The sequence below is a fragment of the Rana temporaria genome, chromosome 6 (genome assembly GCF_905171775.1).
Source record: "Rana temporaria chromosome 6, aRanTem1.1, whole genome shotgun sequence".
NCBI lineage: Eukaryota > Metazoa > Chordata > Amphibia > Anura > Ranidae > Rana > Rana temporaria.
Window position 1 is genome coordinate 149,680,647 of NC_053494.1, and position 16,039 is coordinate 149,696,685.

A 16,039-nucleotide genomic window follows, 5' to 3' on the forward strand; every position below is an offset into this window, starting at 1 on the left:
TGGTTCTGGTGTATAACAATCAGGTAAAACATTTTCATACTAATCTCCAAGTAATGGACGATAGTCATACAAATGATAAAATAAATACATAAACAGTATAGTAACATCCCTGTTTATCCCATTGGATTGAACATTTATTTTCTAATCAGATGATGATGATTGGGATCACGTGACTGCATTGCTGGTCACTATCCAGCTGTATGTTCTGTTATCAGCCCTGATGTGACGTGTGCACTAAGCTGACCCCGATCCTGCGGGATTCCTGGCACAGTCTACAGATTAGGATCTGCACGAGTTAATAAGGATGAAGAGTCTCCTCCTTCGTCCCCGGACAAGCCCCGCCCCCGCACTCCGCCCCTCCTCTGAAAGCTGCCTAGACTGAGCAGTGAGCCGCTGTAGAGAGTATAGAGAGTAGAGGAGGTGATGGGGCTGCGGTGACCCGGGGTGACAGGAGGAACATGCCGGACACAGAGGTGAGCGATCACACGGTGACACCCCGGACACAGCTGTCATCCGGAGGGGACACCAACTTACTTTGTCCTTGTTTAGTGTTGTGTGGCCGGGGATGGATGCTGGGCACGTATTGGTGAGCATGTCTGCCTTGTGGAGGTGATTCATGTTTGTTCCTGACTTTCCCATGGGGGGGGGGGGGGTGATCTCCTCTAATTGCCCCTCTCTGGGGTATTCCTGGATCACGTCTCATGGAGATCTGTGTGTACTGCAGAGGCAGGGAACATATGGGAGAAATCTGGGATCTACTAATGCTAGTACAGCACCTCTATTGGATGGGCTTTACCTAAAGGGGTTCTCCACTTTTATTGGGGGTAACCTTTGTGTCTGAGAACTGACCATTCAATCTGATTGTATGCTCTCCTTCAAGCTCCCCACACACATTGCAATCTCCTTTTAGTGCAAGGAGCTGCTTGATTGGATACTGTGTTTGGATAGATGAGGCAGTTCCTCTTATTGCATAGTTATGGTAAATCCTAAGGTTGATTGTACACAGATCGTATGGTCACATATGGTGAGCCTTGGATTTACCAAAAGTATGTTCTGAGGACATGCCTAAACCATCCATTCAAACTCCATCCAATTAGGTGAGCCTTTACCCTACGTAGCTGATGGTAGATGTAATGCTGAACACACGATACGATTATCGGACGAATGATCGTCTGCTTTTTTGCATGCTAATCTCAAAAAAGTCACAAATTCTCGCATGACAGAATAAAAAGTCGGAAGTGATGTCATGTGTTGTAATATATTTGTGTTGCATTTTCGAACGACAGCTGTACTGATTGTACGAAAATCGTACGACCTGGCATTGTACGAAAAAAAATTCCATGCATGTCCGATAGAATAATATTGGATGCACTGTCCTGATTGGCTCTCGAAAGCTCTGTACTAACGATCAGTTTAGCGCACGATCGTTTCCAAAGTGTCTTTTTTTTTTTTTTTTTGTACAATTTTCGTGTGTACGGGGCATAAAACTAGGTTCACATCTGCATTTTGTGTGTGTGTGCGCGTGCTTTTGGCGATCCACAGAAACGCACAATCCATTTCACCATCTTTCCTATGGGTCCCTTTCACACCTCCTGTTCCCTGCAATGCGTTTTTAGGAAAGGTCGCGAGAATTTTTTTGCACTGTGCATTTTTGGCTACCTAAAATTTGATGGAATACGCGTGAAAAGCGAATGTACATGTGATTTGGTGCGGTTTCCTGTGTGACAACGGACGCAACATCAGCACTTTACAAAAAAGGCATTAAAACGCATGAAAAAACAAAATGCACTAGAAACCTGCTGCAAAAACACATCAACCACACGTGCATAGATATGAACTTGGCCTTATGGCGATTGTACAGATGGATTGTAGAGTGTGTGGTCAGCTTTAGGCAGAGTGGTAGGGTAGCTCCTCTATAAACCATGCTGCAGGACTACTTTTCTTTGGCTCAGTTCACACTAGGGTGTTCCAGTTGTGGGTGCAAGAATCGTATCGCTACCCGCATCGCACTGCTCATGCGACTCGCACGAGACTACTATTCATTCTGAATGTTACCCCCCCCCCCCCCCCCATACATCTCAGCCCGCAGCGCAATTGCAGGTGTGGGAACTGATGGGGGGGAAAAAAAAGCATGGTCGAAAAGACACTGGGGTAGATTCACGAACGATTTACGCCGGCGTATCCATAGATACGCCCCGTAAATTCAAAGCTACGCCGGCGTATCTATTTTCTGTATTCAGAAAGCTAGATACGCCGACATTAGCCTAAGATACGACTGGCATAAGTCTCTTACGCCGTCGTATCTTAGGGTGCATTCTCACGCTGGCCGCTAGGTGGTGCTTCCGTAGTTGTCAGCGTAGAGTATGCAAATTACATATTATGCCGATTCACAAACGTACGTGCGCCCGGCGGTAGTTTTTTACGTCGTTTGCGTTAGTCATTTTCGTCGTAACGTTGCTCCTGCTATTAGGAGGCGCAGCCAATGTTAAGTATGGACGTCGTTCCCACGTCGCGATTTGAAAATTTTGCGTAGGTCGTCCGTGAATGGCGCTGGACGCCACTTACGTTCACGTCGAAACCAATGACGTCCTTGCGACGTCATTTACCGCAATGCACGTCGGGAAATTTTAGGGACGGCGCATGCGCAGTACGTTCGACGCGGGAACGCGCCTAATTTAAATAATCCACGCCCCGTACCGGATCATTTGAATTGCGCGCGCTTACGCCGACCCCTTTTTACGCTACGCCGCCGCAACTTACGGAGCAAGTGCTTTCTGAATACAGCACTTGCTCCTGTAAGTTGCGGAGGCATAGCGTAAATACACTACGCTGCGCCGCCGTAACTTTGGCCGGAGATACCTGAATCTACCCCACTGTGGTTTCCCTGCGGCTGCATTTTTAAAAAGGCGCATGAACCTCTTTTGTGCGTTTTTCATGCAGCCCGTTCCAATGAATGGACTGTCGTACCCGAGCAAACGCGGGACGCACGACCTGCAACAGTGTGAACCGAGCTTTAGAGTGATAAGTCCCTGTAGATTGAAACTTGTTGAAATCAATATCTGTGGTTTTTGTATAATGGCCTTGCAAATCCTAGTGTATGATAGGCAGTTACAGAATACCCAGGTCTCCAAGCTGTGCTCAGACAGCTGATTGGCAGGGGCCCCAGAGGAACCACCAAAGACTACTAAGGTGTGCGTTTTTGTGCTGCCTGTTCAACGTTTATTTATTAGTTATTTATATAAGACAGACTATTTACACAGCACTGTACATTTACATACTCTGCCCTCAAGGAACTTGCAATCTAAACAAAACAGCCAAAATTCACTGTGGTCCTCTCATGCATGACATCCTCTGATTGGACTAATCAAAAGAGCCGGGTAAAAAATAGTCAGCCGAACAGCAGCTGCATCCATTCAGATGCATTCGCTGTTTGGGTATTCTGCCGCTGCCAGAATACAGAAGCCCAACAGGAGCATTTGTCCATCTGTACTGTTGTTGGAGGAAGGGAAAAAAACCCAATAGTGTGTGGCCAACTTTATGTCCCTATGTCACATGCATACATGTACTAGGGCCAGATAAGACCTGAGACAATTAACCTACCAGGATGTCTTTGGAGTGCATCCAGGCTTACTGGACAAAGAGATCAGCTAAGTCTTGTAACTTGTACTTGTCAGTGCTCTCAGCCCCCACTTACCCTTGAGTTGTGTAGGGGGGTGATTTTTGTTTTTTTGGGTGCAGTGCCACACAGAAGCTTCTTAAATTGCATAATTGGCCTGTAGACTTTTATTATGATAGCACCTAAATAACAAAAATGGCATAACACGTGTGTGTGTGTGTGTGTGTGTGTGTGTGTGTGTGTGTGTGTGTGTGTTTTTTTTTTTTTTTTTGTGCTCTCATTGAACTTATCGGGGCCAAAAACGCCCCATTCTGCTTCAGGAGTAGCTTGTGTACTTATTTTGAGCTATACATGTGATATTCCCACACAATGTAAGCCGGCGCTGTAGCAATTGACAGCTGGAAACCAGTACTATAAGTCAAAGAATATATCGCCAAGCTCACCACGGATCGTTGAATATTGTCTGAACATTTATTCAGGTGATTACGTCACACTGGTAAAGGTTATTGTCTCAGGGCCACACAGGACCCCTTTGTCAGGTTTGTGATGTCGCCTTAGCCTGATGAAGGGGTCCCTGAAACGTTGCACTCTACCACTGTGATCACTTAAATATTCGGACAGTATTTCAAGGTCCGGTTCACACTCTTGCGCTGTGAGACATTAGATCAGGGATCCTCAAACTACAGCCCTCCAGCTGTTGTAGAACTACACATCCCATGAGGCATTGTAACACACTGACATTCACAGACATGACTAGGCATGATGGGAATTGTAGTTCCTGAACAACTGGAGGGCCGTAGCTTTGAAGACCCATGCATTAGATCAGGGATATGCAATTAGCGGACCTCCAGATGTTGCAAAACTACAAGTTCCTTCATGCCCCTGCCTCTGGGTGTCATGCTTGTGGCTGTCAGAGTCTTGCTATGCCTCATGGGACTTGTAGTTCTGCAACAGCTGGAGGTCCGCTAATTGCATATCCCTGCATTAGATGGACAAAACTTGCACAGGGCCTTTTTTTTTTTTGGTCCGCACCAGAATTGGATTTGCACCCATGCGATCCAATTCCTGTCCGAATTGACAGTTCGCGCTGCGATCTCCGAATTGATCTGGGGGTGTCATTAACATTGTATTGACACTCCCAGAAGTTCAGAGGGCAGTGTGAACTTGCCTGCGGGAGTCATGCAATGCAGGAACCGTATTGGATTTGCAGTGTTCTAGCATCGCTGCAGTGTGAAGCAAGCCAGGCACCTGAACGCAGCGGAGGTCCACACAAAAATGGAATCTCTGCTTTTTGGAACCCTCCCCCAGTGTCACATTTGGCACCTTTTCAGGGGGAGGGGGGTGCAGATGCCTGTCTAACTTGTACCCACTTCTGGGCATAGACTCCCGCGGGGATCACGCCACCCCCCCTCTGCTGTCTTCTGGGAGACACACAGGTCCCAGAAGACAATGGGGACCAGTTGGGATGCGCAGCGTGACTCGTGCATGCGCAGTATGGAACCGGGAAGTGAAGCCGCAACAGGTCGGCCTCGGCTGCCGACATTGAGGGCGCCCTGGACAGGTAAGTGTCCATTTATTAAAAGTATAGAAGAACAGGTATAATTGACGAGAATGGAACTTGGCTTGTTGACTGTTTTTAGATCTTTCAGCTAGAAAATGCTGAGATGTGAATGGGGGCTCAGAGCTCTTTTCTATGAATCCAGTATTTGTACTGGACAGCCCTTTAGGCTCAGTTCACACTAGTATGATGTGGAAACCACAGCGATTCCTGTGCCGGTTCCCACACCGCATCCGCATCATAGGCTGTTCACACTGTGCTCAGCAAATCGCTGCGGGTGTCAATATAAAGTTAATGACACCCCCCAGATCGGTTCGCAGAATGCAGTGCAAACTGTGGAATTGGATGGAATCGGATCGCATGGATCTGAACACCAATGCAATACGATTCCAGTGCGGACAAAAAAAGGGGGTCCTGCTCCATTTTGGTGTGAATGCGATTTCAGACTGTATGGGTGCTGCAAATTCAGCCAGACATCGCATGTGATGTGCACATGAATGCGTTGCGAATCACATGCGATGTCTGCAATCGCATTAGTGTGAGGCCTTGAGGTGATAATGACTTCTGTTCCGTCACAGCTCTATGCAAATTCACATTAACTACTGTCTGATGGTCACCCTACGGCACTTGTGTATGAAAAGCATGCAAGAAAGAATGTTTCTTGTTGCCTGTAGCAACCAATCGGAATTCTTTTTCATTTTCGACTCTGCGCGGAGGGGGAAACCATTGTCGGCTGATTTGGTAGTTTTGGGTAAGAAGGAATTTTCATATTGGCACACTTTTTATACAAAACTTATGTGAAGATCCGGTAAGCTGACGTCATTGGAATGTTCTTCTGATTCCTCCCATTTGGTGACACCTTGGAGCTGAAAGGGAAATGTAACCCTGCCAGTCCTGGGTGACCATGGAACAACATGTTCTTAAAAAAAATTGAACTTTACAAACTGTGGCAATTAAATGCTGCTTAATGCGTGTTCAGTGAGCATTACGTACAGAAAGTGCTCACGTCCTGATGGCTTATGATGAATATCCGTAGCTCATTTTGTAGCCAGTCATCTGACACCAGGACATGCTAATGACCCTTCCTGCAAGCTGCTAAAATTAGCTGTCCTCAGTAAATGTTTACTCTCTATGCTTTTTCCTTACATTAAGTACTGGAGCAAGTGTGTGCATTAATTCCATTGTGCATGCGCGGTCAGGCTGGATCTGGTTGTAGTTAGTTCCCCAGGTTGGGGGTTATTTCGGGGGTGCTATATAAGTAGTGTGAGGCTGGCAACTGTAGTAGGTCATCTAGCTGAGCTGCTCTCTTCTGTGTCAGGTTACTTGGCTGCAGCTTGCAGTTCAGTTCCTGGTCCCAGAGAGAAGAGGGGGGGTGGGGGGTGTCATAGTATATCATATTGTTTCACATAACCAGGATTACCAGTTCTGGTGTTTTTATTTTATTTTACGATAATCTGTTTTTATTATTTACAAGCGTGCCATTAATTGGTTGTAAACGTTGTTCACCCAAGCTGTAAAGCCAAGGCGTTCTGCTTACTGCTGCTCTGGAGCTGCTGGGAATTAATTGCCTCCCTTTTTACAGCACTCATTTCCCAAACCCGCAGGACATGTTCTACATGAAGTTTCCTGGGGATATATGTTCAATGCCGCACCTGCATTTGGCGTACAGGTTTTATGATAAAAGTAAGACAATGCTGAGGAGATGATGGCTATGACTGGGAAAATTAAGACTGGTCCACTTTGTTTGGTCAGGTTTTATAATAAAAGACAATGCTGAGGGGATGACGGCTATGACTAGAACATGAAGACTGGTCCACTTCGCTAGGTCAGGTTTTATAAAAAAAAAAAGTAATGCCCTGTACACACGACCGGTTTTCCCGTCAGGAAAAACTGCGATGAGAGCTTTTCGTCGGCAATTCCGACCGTGTGTATGCTCCCTCTGACTTCTTCCGCACAGGAAAACTGCCGGGAAAAAAGAGCAGGGTCTCGTTTTTCTCGCCAGGAAAAAATCCTAGTGGGGAAAACCGTTCGTCTGTATGCTTTTCCGACGGGGAAAAAAAAAACATGCATGCTCGGAAACAATGCAACGCCTGCTTGGAAGCATAGAACTTCATTTTGTCGGCTTGTCATAGTCTTTTACGTCCCCGTGTTCTTGGCAGTCAAAAGTTCACCGGACTTTTGTGTGACTGTGTGTATGCAAGGCAGGCTTGAGAGGAATTCCGTCGGGAAAACCATGACCCCCCCGAAGGGGAAAACCGGTTGTGTGTATGGGGCATAAGACCATGCTGAGGAGATGACGGCTATGACTGGAAAATGAAGACTGGTCCACTTCGCTAGGTCAGGTTTTAGTTAATTCTTTTTTTATATATTTTTTTTATTCGCGCTGCTTTCAGAAGCTCTCTGTTTACGTAAAACCGACTCGCACAACTGGAAATGGAGAAAACAAGCGGATGTCGGGACAGCCACTGAGGTATCCATGGTAATGTGTGTGTACAAGGCCCTGGCTCTGCACTGAAGGGCTCTCAGGAGGTTTTCCTAAGGGCAAATCCTCATTCATTGTCCCAGCTGCTGGAAGACTGTACAATAAGTAGACAGGAGACCGCCGACAAATTAACTCCTTCATTGCAAAAGAGATTTCTAGCCAGGGCTACGTAATACACCGCCAGCCGCAGCTGAGGTGCTGCATGGAGTAAATTACTGCTAATCTGCTGTACTATACCTGCCTTTCTTGTACGCCGCATTAGAGAAGGTCACTTCCTCCGGGCTTCTTCTGTTTTGGTAAATAGACTTTATTTTTGCCACGTTTCTGAGGGTGACATGTAAGCTGGAGCACCTGTGGGAGTGTACCAGTTAGTTAAGGACAAATGTGCTGTGTCGTTTATTTATTTTTTTTCTCAGGCGAGTTTACTTAATTTTTTTTTTTTTTTTGTCCTGTTTTCTAATCGGACAACAGAGACGTGCACTGTGTGTGTGTGTGTGTGTGTGTGTGTGTGTGTGTGTGTGTGTGTGTGTGTGTGTGTGTGTGTGTGTGTATATATATATATATATATATATATATATATATATATATATATATATATATATATATACATACAAGGCATTCTTTGCTGCCATTATGATCATATAGTAGGCAGCAGTGTTTTCCAAACAGAGCAGCTGGAAGACACATATGCTTCACTGCAATGATTATAGTCTGCAGGCTTTCATCTCCAGAAAATGTCGCAGGCAATTTTAAAAATACTACAGTCCATTGAGCTAATGTGAAAAAGGCTTGGCTTGCCCAAAAGTGATGTCTCCATTTTCGATAGGCCGATGGATTGAGTTAAACACAGACTTTTCACGTTTCTTGTGGAGCCTGCCAACAAGATCTTTGTACGGAATCTCCCAGCTCTTTGCACCAGTTAGGCCGGGTTCACTCTGCCACAGCTTCTAATTCGACGACATCGCTGCTTGCATACGACTTCTTTAACAGAAGTCAATGCAAGTCGTAGTGAAGTTGCACCAAAAGTAGTGCTGGGACCTTTTTCTAAGTTGGAGTGACTTGAGTTGCACCGATTGGAACGGTTCCATTGCAGTTAATGGTGCGTGACTTGTCATGCGACTTTGAACCTCTAAGTTGAATGACAAGTCGCGGCAGTGTGAATGAGGGTCAGTCTTACTTTCCCTGTTTTGAGGTTTAGTGAGTCATGTCAGGTGTTGCAGAGCTTGGTACTCCGGGAATGAGATTTTGCAGCTGAAATCCCAAATATACACAAGACTCTGGTGTATTTATGCATCTGAATTCACTGATAAGTACAGTATAATTTTTTGGGAACGGACTCTTTGGGGTTAATGTGCAAAATCTGGTGCATGGTAGCCAATCGGCTTATAACTTTAGCTTGTTCATTTAATCTCTGGCAATAAAACCTGGAAGCTGATTGTTTTCTTTGCAGAGTTGCACTAGATTTCTGAACTCTCTAGTTTTTAGTAAAACAACCCCCTTTTTGTTCTTTGCTTATTTTTGTAGTTAATTTTTTGATCTTTACACTTTGGTTTTTGGTAAAATATGTCTTGATTGTGAGCGAAGAAGGCTGTAGGCGAAAAACATAAATGGGCCTCGCTAAAGTTTTCTAAAGGTAGGACTGTCTGTTCATATTAAAGCTCATCCTCGATGGTTGAGGCAATACATCTGAAATGTGACAATTCATGTTTCGGATTCTGCCGTGTGTGTGTTGGTGGTTGTTGTTTTTTTTTTTTCTGTTATTAAATTAAAAATAATTTAATTGTTTCAACTCGCATCATAGGTTGACATGCATTGCTGTAATAGGTGTTGCCATACGTGTTTTGAAAGAACCATTTGCATTACCTTGAATGGCAAACTGCTGGTCAGGCCATTGAAAATGCAGCAACAAAAAAAAAAAAGAAAATGCAGCACAGAAGCCCCCCCCCCCCCCCCACATTTTTTTATTTTTTATTAAATGCACATCAATGCTTTGTTGGGAACAGGCATTCTTGGGGGGGGGGGGGGGGGGGAAAGAAGGAATTTTCTCATGTCTGCATTGTTAATGCAGCCAATCATGTGACAATGCGTGTTTCTGAAACAAGCCCTCAGGGAAGAAGTTACAATGTTGGATCATTTGATGGACTAGGTCTTTGTTGCTCTTGTTTGAGGGTATACGTAACCAACATTTATTAAAATGGGGAAATTCAATCCCATTCCTGGACAGTCCTAGTATAGCCAGTCGTGGAACAAGCCAGTGGTTGGTCCCAACTAAAGAAATGTAGTTACAATGTTCGAATATTTGTTGAATAGGTCTTTGCTGGTCCTGTTTGAGGATATATACAAACACATTCATAAGGAAAATCATTCCAGTTCCATGGAAGTCACAGCCTACTCATTAAACAAACCAAAAAAAGTCTGATTTAGAAATAATACACATACTTTACTTTAACCACTTAAGGCCCGGAAGAATTTCCTCCCTTAATGACCAAGCCCTTTTTTGCGATACGGTACTACGTCGCTTTAACTGACAATTGTGTGACGCTGTACCCCCCCCTTTTTTTTTTCCCCACATGTAGAGCTTTCGTTTGGTGGCAATTGATCACCTCGGCAGTCGTTATTTTTTGTACTATAAACAGAGCGTCAATTTAAAAAAAAAAAAAAAAAAAAACATTTGGGCTATGATGCATATCAAAAAAGAAAAAAAATGTATTCACCAGTTTAGGCAGAATATATATATATATATATATATATATATATATATATATATATATATATATATATATATATATATAATTATTTCTTCTACATACTTTTGGTAAAAAAAAAAAATCGCAATAGGCGTATATTGATTGATTTGTGCAAAAGTTATCGCGTCTACAAAATATTGGATAGATTTAGCCCCCATTCACACCTAGGCGTTTTGTCGCCTGTAGTGTGACGCCGTAGCAGCCCCGAGACGCTGGAGGGATGAAAACACATTGCCCTCTATGGAGATGGTTCACATCTCCACGCCGTACGCCTGCCGCCTGAAAAAAAGTCCCTGACCTTTTTTTCAGGCGGCGTTCAGCATAGGAGATGTGAACCATCTCCATAGAGGGGGTGAGGCTGCATTCACAATCGTGGCGTTTTGTCGCCGCAAATCGCCATACAAAACGCCGCAATTTGTCGCCGCAATTCGCGGGACAAAACGCTGCGATTTTGTACACCTAGGTGTGAATGCAGCCTTAGGGACCTTTATTTTTTATTGTTTTTACTGGTGGCGGTGGACAAATATCACACCTTTTGGGGACCAGTGACATTATTGCATTGATCAGTGCTATAAAAATGATAAGCAGGGAAGGGGTTAACACTAGGGGGCGACCAAGGGGTTAACTGTGTTCCCTAGGTGTGTTCTAACTGTAGGGGGGGGATGGGCTGCCTGGGACACGACAGAGATCACTGTTCCTGATGACTGGAAACAGTAGATCTGTCAGAATGGGGATCTGCCTTGTTTACAAAGGCAGATCCCCATTCTGCTTCTGTACTAGGCGATCACGGGTCCACCCGACCTGCTGGCATGCTCCTGCAAGCCGATGTACAATGACAGCGATTCGCGCAGGGGTGCCAACCTGCCGCAGTACACCTGTGGCGCCTGTTCCATAAGTGGTTAAAGTGATACTAAAGTCTTTTGTTATTTTTATAGAAAAAAAGACATACTTGCCTGCTCTGTGCAGTGGTTTTGCACAGAGCAGCCCAGATCCTCCTCCTCTCTGGTCCCTCATCTGCGCTCCTGGCCCCTCCCTCCTGCCCCCACAACAAGCAGCTTGCTTCGGGGGCACCCGAGCTGAGCTGCAGCTCTGTGTATCCATTCAGACACTGAGCCACAGTTTGGCCCTGCCCCCTCTCTCTCCTCATTGGCTAACTGACGTTGACAGCAGCGGTAGCCAATGGCACCGCTGCTGTGTCTTGGCCAATCAGGAGGAAAAGCCCCCCCAGAACGCCCAGGCACTGACATTGCTGGATCGCCATGGGGCTCAGGCAAGTATTAGGGGGGCTCCTGGACACAGAGGGGCAGATCCACGTAGATCGGTGCATATATCGGCCAGGCGTAGCGTATCTAAGATACACTACGCCGCCGCAACTTTTTCTTTTTTTCGAATACTCAAAGAATTTGCACCGTAAGTTACGGCGGCGTTGTGACCCAACGTAAACAAGGTTTTTTTTTTTTAACGGCGCATGCGCCGTCCGTGGGGGTATCCCAGTGCGCATGCTCAAATAATCCAATGCTTCCGACGGTGATGTCATTCTACGACGTAAAAAATTCTAAATTTGACGTGGGAACGACGGCCATACTTAACATTGAGTACGCCTCATAATGGCAGGGGTAACTATACGCCGGAAAAAGCCGAAAGCAAACGACGTAAAAAAATGCGCCGGACGTATGTTCGTGGATCGCCGTAACTAGCTAATTTGCATACTCAACGCGGAATTCGACGGAAACGCCACCTAGCGGCCGGCGAAAAAATGCATCTACGATCCGACGGCATACTAAGACGTACGCCTGTCGGATCGATCCGAGATGCCATCGAATCTTGTTTTGTAGATGCAAACCAAAGATACGATGCAGGAAATTTAAAATTACGCGGCGTATCAATAGATACGCCGGCGTAATTCTTTTGTGGATATGCCCCAGAAAGTTTTGCACCTTCTGCCTTTACAAAAATTTCCATACAACTTCAGATGTAATGTATTATATTGTAATGTATATTGTCATTTCTGAGTATGCGTGGTCTTGGGCTTCCAGGTTTACTGTACTGATTAAAAGTTCTGGCATCGTATGAGAATATTTTTGTGTTCGTCCCTTTTTGCATAATTCTGCATGAACTGCCGTGATTGGCTCTCGAAGGCTACGTACGTACGTACGTACGTACGTACGTACGTACGTACGTACGATCAGATTATTGTACGATCGCTTCAAAAGTGGGTATTTTTCGTCTTTTTTTTAACCGTGTGTACTGGGCATAAGCGTGCTCCAGCATATGTGCATTTCAGTGTACAGTTGGATGTAGTCCCCAGACCTCATCATACATTAATCTAATCTGCTGGTGAATGAAAAGCTATACACCGTCTACATGCAGTATCAGATGACTGTTTGGGTGCTCTCACAGTTTACAGACAGATGTGCTTATCTTTTATCCTTGAATAGCCCCAGCAGTGCCCCACAGCTACAGCCTCTTATCTGGGATAAATGTTCAATCTCCTCCCTAGTTTACAATGTAATTCACTCACTATTCTGGCATTTCCTTTCCTCTGGCTACCTCTAGTTCATACAGGCTGTGTCCCAAGAATAGGGGAAATACTGGTTGTCATGGTTCAATACAGACCAGCATTCAAGCAAAACACTCTCGGGCACTTTGATGTAGCGTCATGTATTCTTTAGGTTCTGTTTGGAGCTGTGAAGACAGTATAAAGTATTCTGCTAGCGTTTTAGAGAAGTGTCACTCTTCCAGGCAGTGTGGGATTCTGGGAGGGAATGGGTGGATGTACGCTTTCTCCTTTGATGAGAGGATTAGGGCCCATCTCCCTGCCCTCTTACATCCTCCATCCGTTAACTGTTTGACGACTGGTTGAATGTTAGTACGCTTAATTTAGAAACTGCTTGCTAGCTAACCAGATGGTGAATTCAAAATACGTTTTGGTAATTTATTGCCCTACACTTTTTTTCCTACCTGCCGGCATTTAAAAAAAAATACTTGCTAATGTATTGTGTTGCATGCAGCTTTGTATTGAAACTTTACCCTCATCAAGTGAAAGAGCTACGCCATGTGCTGTCTGTACCTTAAATAGCCACATAACATCACCACACTGTAATTAAAGGGAAGAAAATACAGCCCTTCCTCTGGGGTGGAATGAGTTCTGTGGTACTGTATCTCCATGCTGCTTCTGTCTCGTATGTAGAAACATTTGTTTATTTTCCTTAGCATGGCCACTTTAGCCCAGGTTCACATTGGAGCGATTTTAAGAGATCAAATCGCATGACAAGTCCCAGCCTATTGGCGGCAATGGCACTGTTCCAATCGGTGCGACACCAATTTTTCGGCGCTGCACTGATTTGCAAAAGTAGATCCTGCACTACTTTTTGCTGATATATTTTTTTTTTTTTTTCGACCTCGATAGACCTTTTATGCATGAAGCATACCTCCCAACTTTTTGAGATGGGAATGAGGGACACAGATCAGCAAAAGTATGTAGGTAAAGGACGCACCCCTTGCCACACCCCCTTAGAGGAGAATTGTACAAAAAAACAAGATTGGTTTTTACCACTACTATTCCCTTTTTTATATTGGCTTTTGGAATTTACGAATGCAACAATTTAGAAATCGGATGAAAGGTTTAGTGATGGGAAAACACCTTTTGATAGATTAACCCTTTCACGCCGAGCGTATGCATATATGCGTCCTCGGCTTTCGGGGGTTATACCGGGATCTGCAGGCATAATCCCGGTACTGTTTAGAGCCGACGATTGGCTATCCAGACATAACAACCGATGCAGCTAAAAGCTGCTCGGTTGTTATGCCGGAGGAGCGGGAGTGGGCATCCCCTCTCGCCGCTCCGACCGGGTCTCTCGTCTCACCGATACGCGATACAGCGCCTTCAGTGTCCAGGCGCAGACTGAAACAAAGCCCTAAACGGCTTTGATTCAGTCTCCGCAATGCAAACACGGAAGCGACGTCATGACGTCACTTCCGGGTTTCTCTGCTGCCAATGGTGCCGGATTTAAAAAAGGACACAGTATTCAGAATCGCTGTTTTTGGCGATCTGAATACTTTGAAGTGCAAAGGAGGGATCGGGGGTCTTTTAGACCCCCGGTCCCTCCATAAAGAGTACCTATCACCACCTATTACTTTCACAAGGGATGTTTACATTCCTTGTGACAGCAATAAATGTGATCAAAATGTAAAAAAAAAAAAAAACATTTTTTTAATATTATAAAAATAAGAAAAAAATACTTTTTAAAGTGCCCCCCTCCCCGTGAGCTTGCGTAACAAAGAAAAGGCATACGGAAGTCTCGCCCGCATATGAAAACGGTGTTCAAATCACACATGTGAGGTATCGCCGTGATCGTCAGAGCGAGAGCAATAATTCTAGCACTAGACCTCCTCTGTAACTTTAACCTGGTAACCGTAAAAAAAAGTTTAAAGCTTTGCCTATGGAGATTTTTAGGTACCGTAGTTTGTCGCCATTCCACGAGTGCATGCAATTATAAAGCATGACATGCTTGGTATCTATTTACTCTGCGTAACATCATCTTTCACATTATGCCAAAAAAAAAATGGGGAGCTGCGGACAGGAGTTTTTAGGCGAGGCCGCGGCTTCGGCCTAGTCTGCGGTGTCAGGCCTTGCGGACTAGGCCAAAGCCGGTACTGGTGAATAAAAAGCCCTATGTAAATCAGGGAAGAAAGTTGTTATTTTTAATGACACAGCTTGCATTTTTTTTTTTTCAGCTGTGCTGCTGTAGAAGACCCCTATTAAAAACCTGAAGGTTTTGAAACTTAAAGCGGAGGTGCGCCCTAAAAGAATTTTATACCATCCCGCCCAGCATACTAGCGTCGGCTACAGTATGCCTTTTTTTTTTTTTTTTGCGCTGTACTTACCGTTTAATCCTTCAGTTTCTTTTCAGACTCCCGCAGGGAGTAGGCGTCCTATGAAGAGGGGAACATGATTGACGTCCGGCTATGGCGCGTCACGCGTTCCGAAAATAGCCGAAATAGGACTCGGCTGTATACGGCGCCCGCGCAGTCAGCTCCTAGTCCATGCGCAGGCGCCGTATAGCGGCATAAAGAGCCGAGACCTAGTCCGGCTATTTTCGGAACGCGTGACGCGCCATAGCCGGACGTCAATCATGTTCCCCTCTTCATAGGAACGCCTACTCCCCGCGGGAGTCTGAAAAGAAACTGAAGGATTAAACGGTAAGTACAGCGCAAAAAAAGCATACTGTAGCTGACGCTAGTATGCTGGATGGGATGGTACATAGTTGTTTTTTAGGGTGAACCTCCGCTTTAAATTGCGAAACTTCAAAAAAAGCTCAACAACCCAAAACCTATGCTTTTTAAGTTGTCCCTGTTGGCGTTCAGACACCTGTAACTCAAGCTTGAAGCTCCAAAAGGGGAGAGAGATAAAGTTTGTGTGTAGAGGATATATTTGCATCCCAGGTATGTGTGTGTGTGTGTGTGTGTGTGTGTGTATATATGTATATATGTGTGTGTGTGTGTGTATATATATATATATATATATATATATATATATATATATATATATATATATATATATATATATATATATATATATAATATATTACACACTGCTCTTCATAATTTACTGGCAGGCAGGTGATTGTGCTAGC

General features: G+C 44.8%; 1 protein-coding gene across 1 annotated transcript in view; it reads left to right on the forward strand.

The window, feature by feature from the left end:
- The first annotated feature begins 347 nt into the window (after positions 1 to 347).
- The window catches only part of SH3BP4 (SH3 domain binding protein 4), a 70,423-nt gene continuing 54,731 nt past the window's right edge, over positions 348 to 16,039 (forward strand). The window contains exon 1 of the mRNA XM_040357560.1: positions 348 to 473. The gene's annotated coding sequence lies outside the window, so the exon portion shown is untranslated. The remainder of the gene's footprint in view (positions 474 to 16,039) is intronic.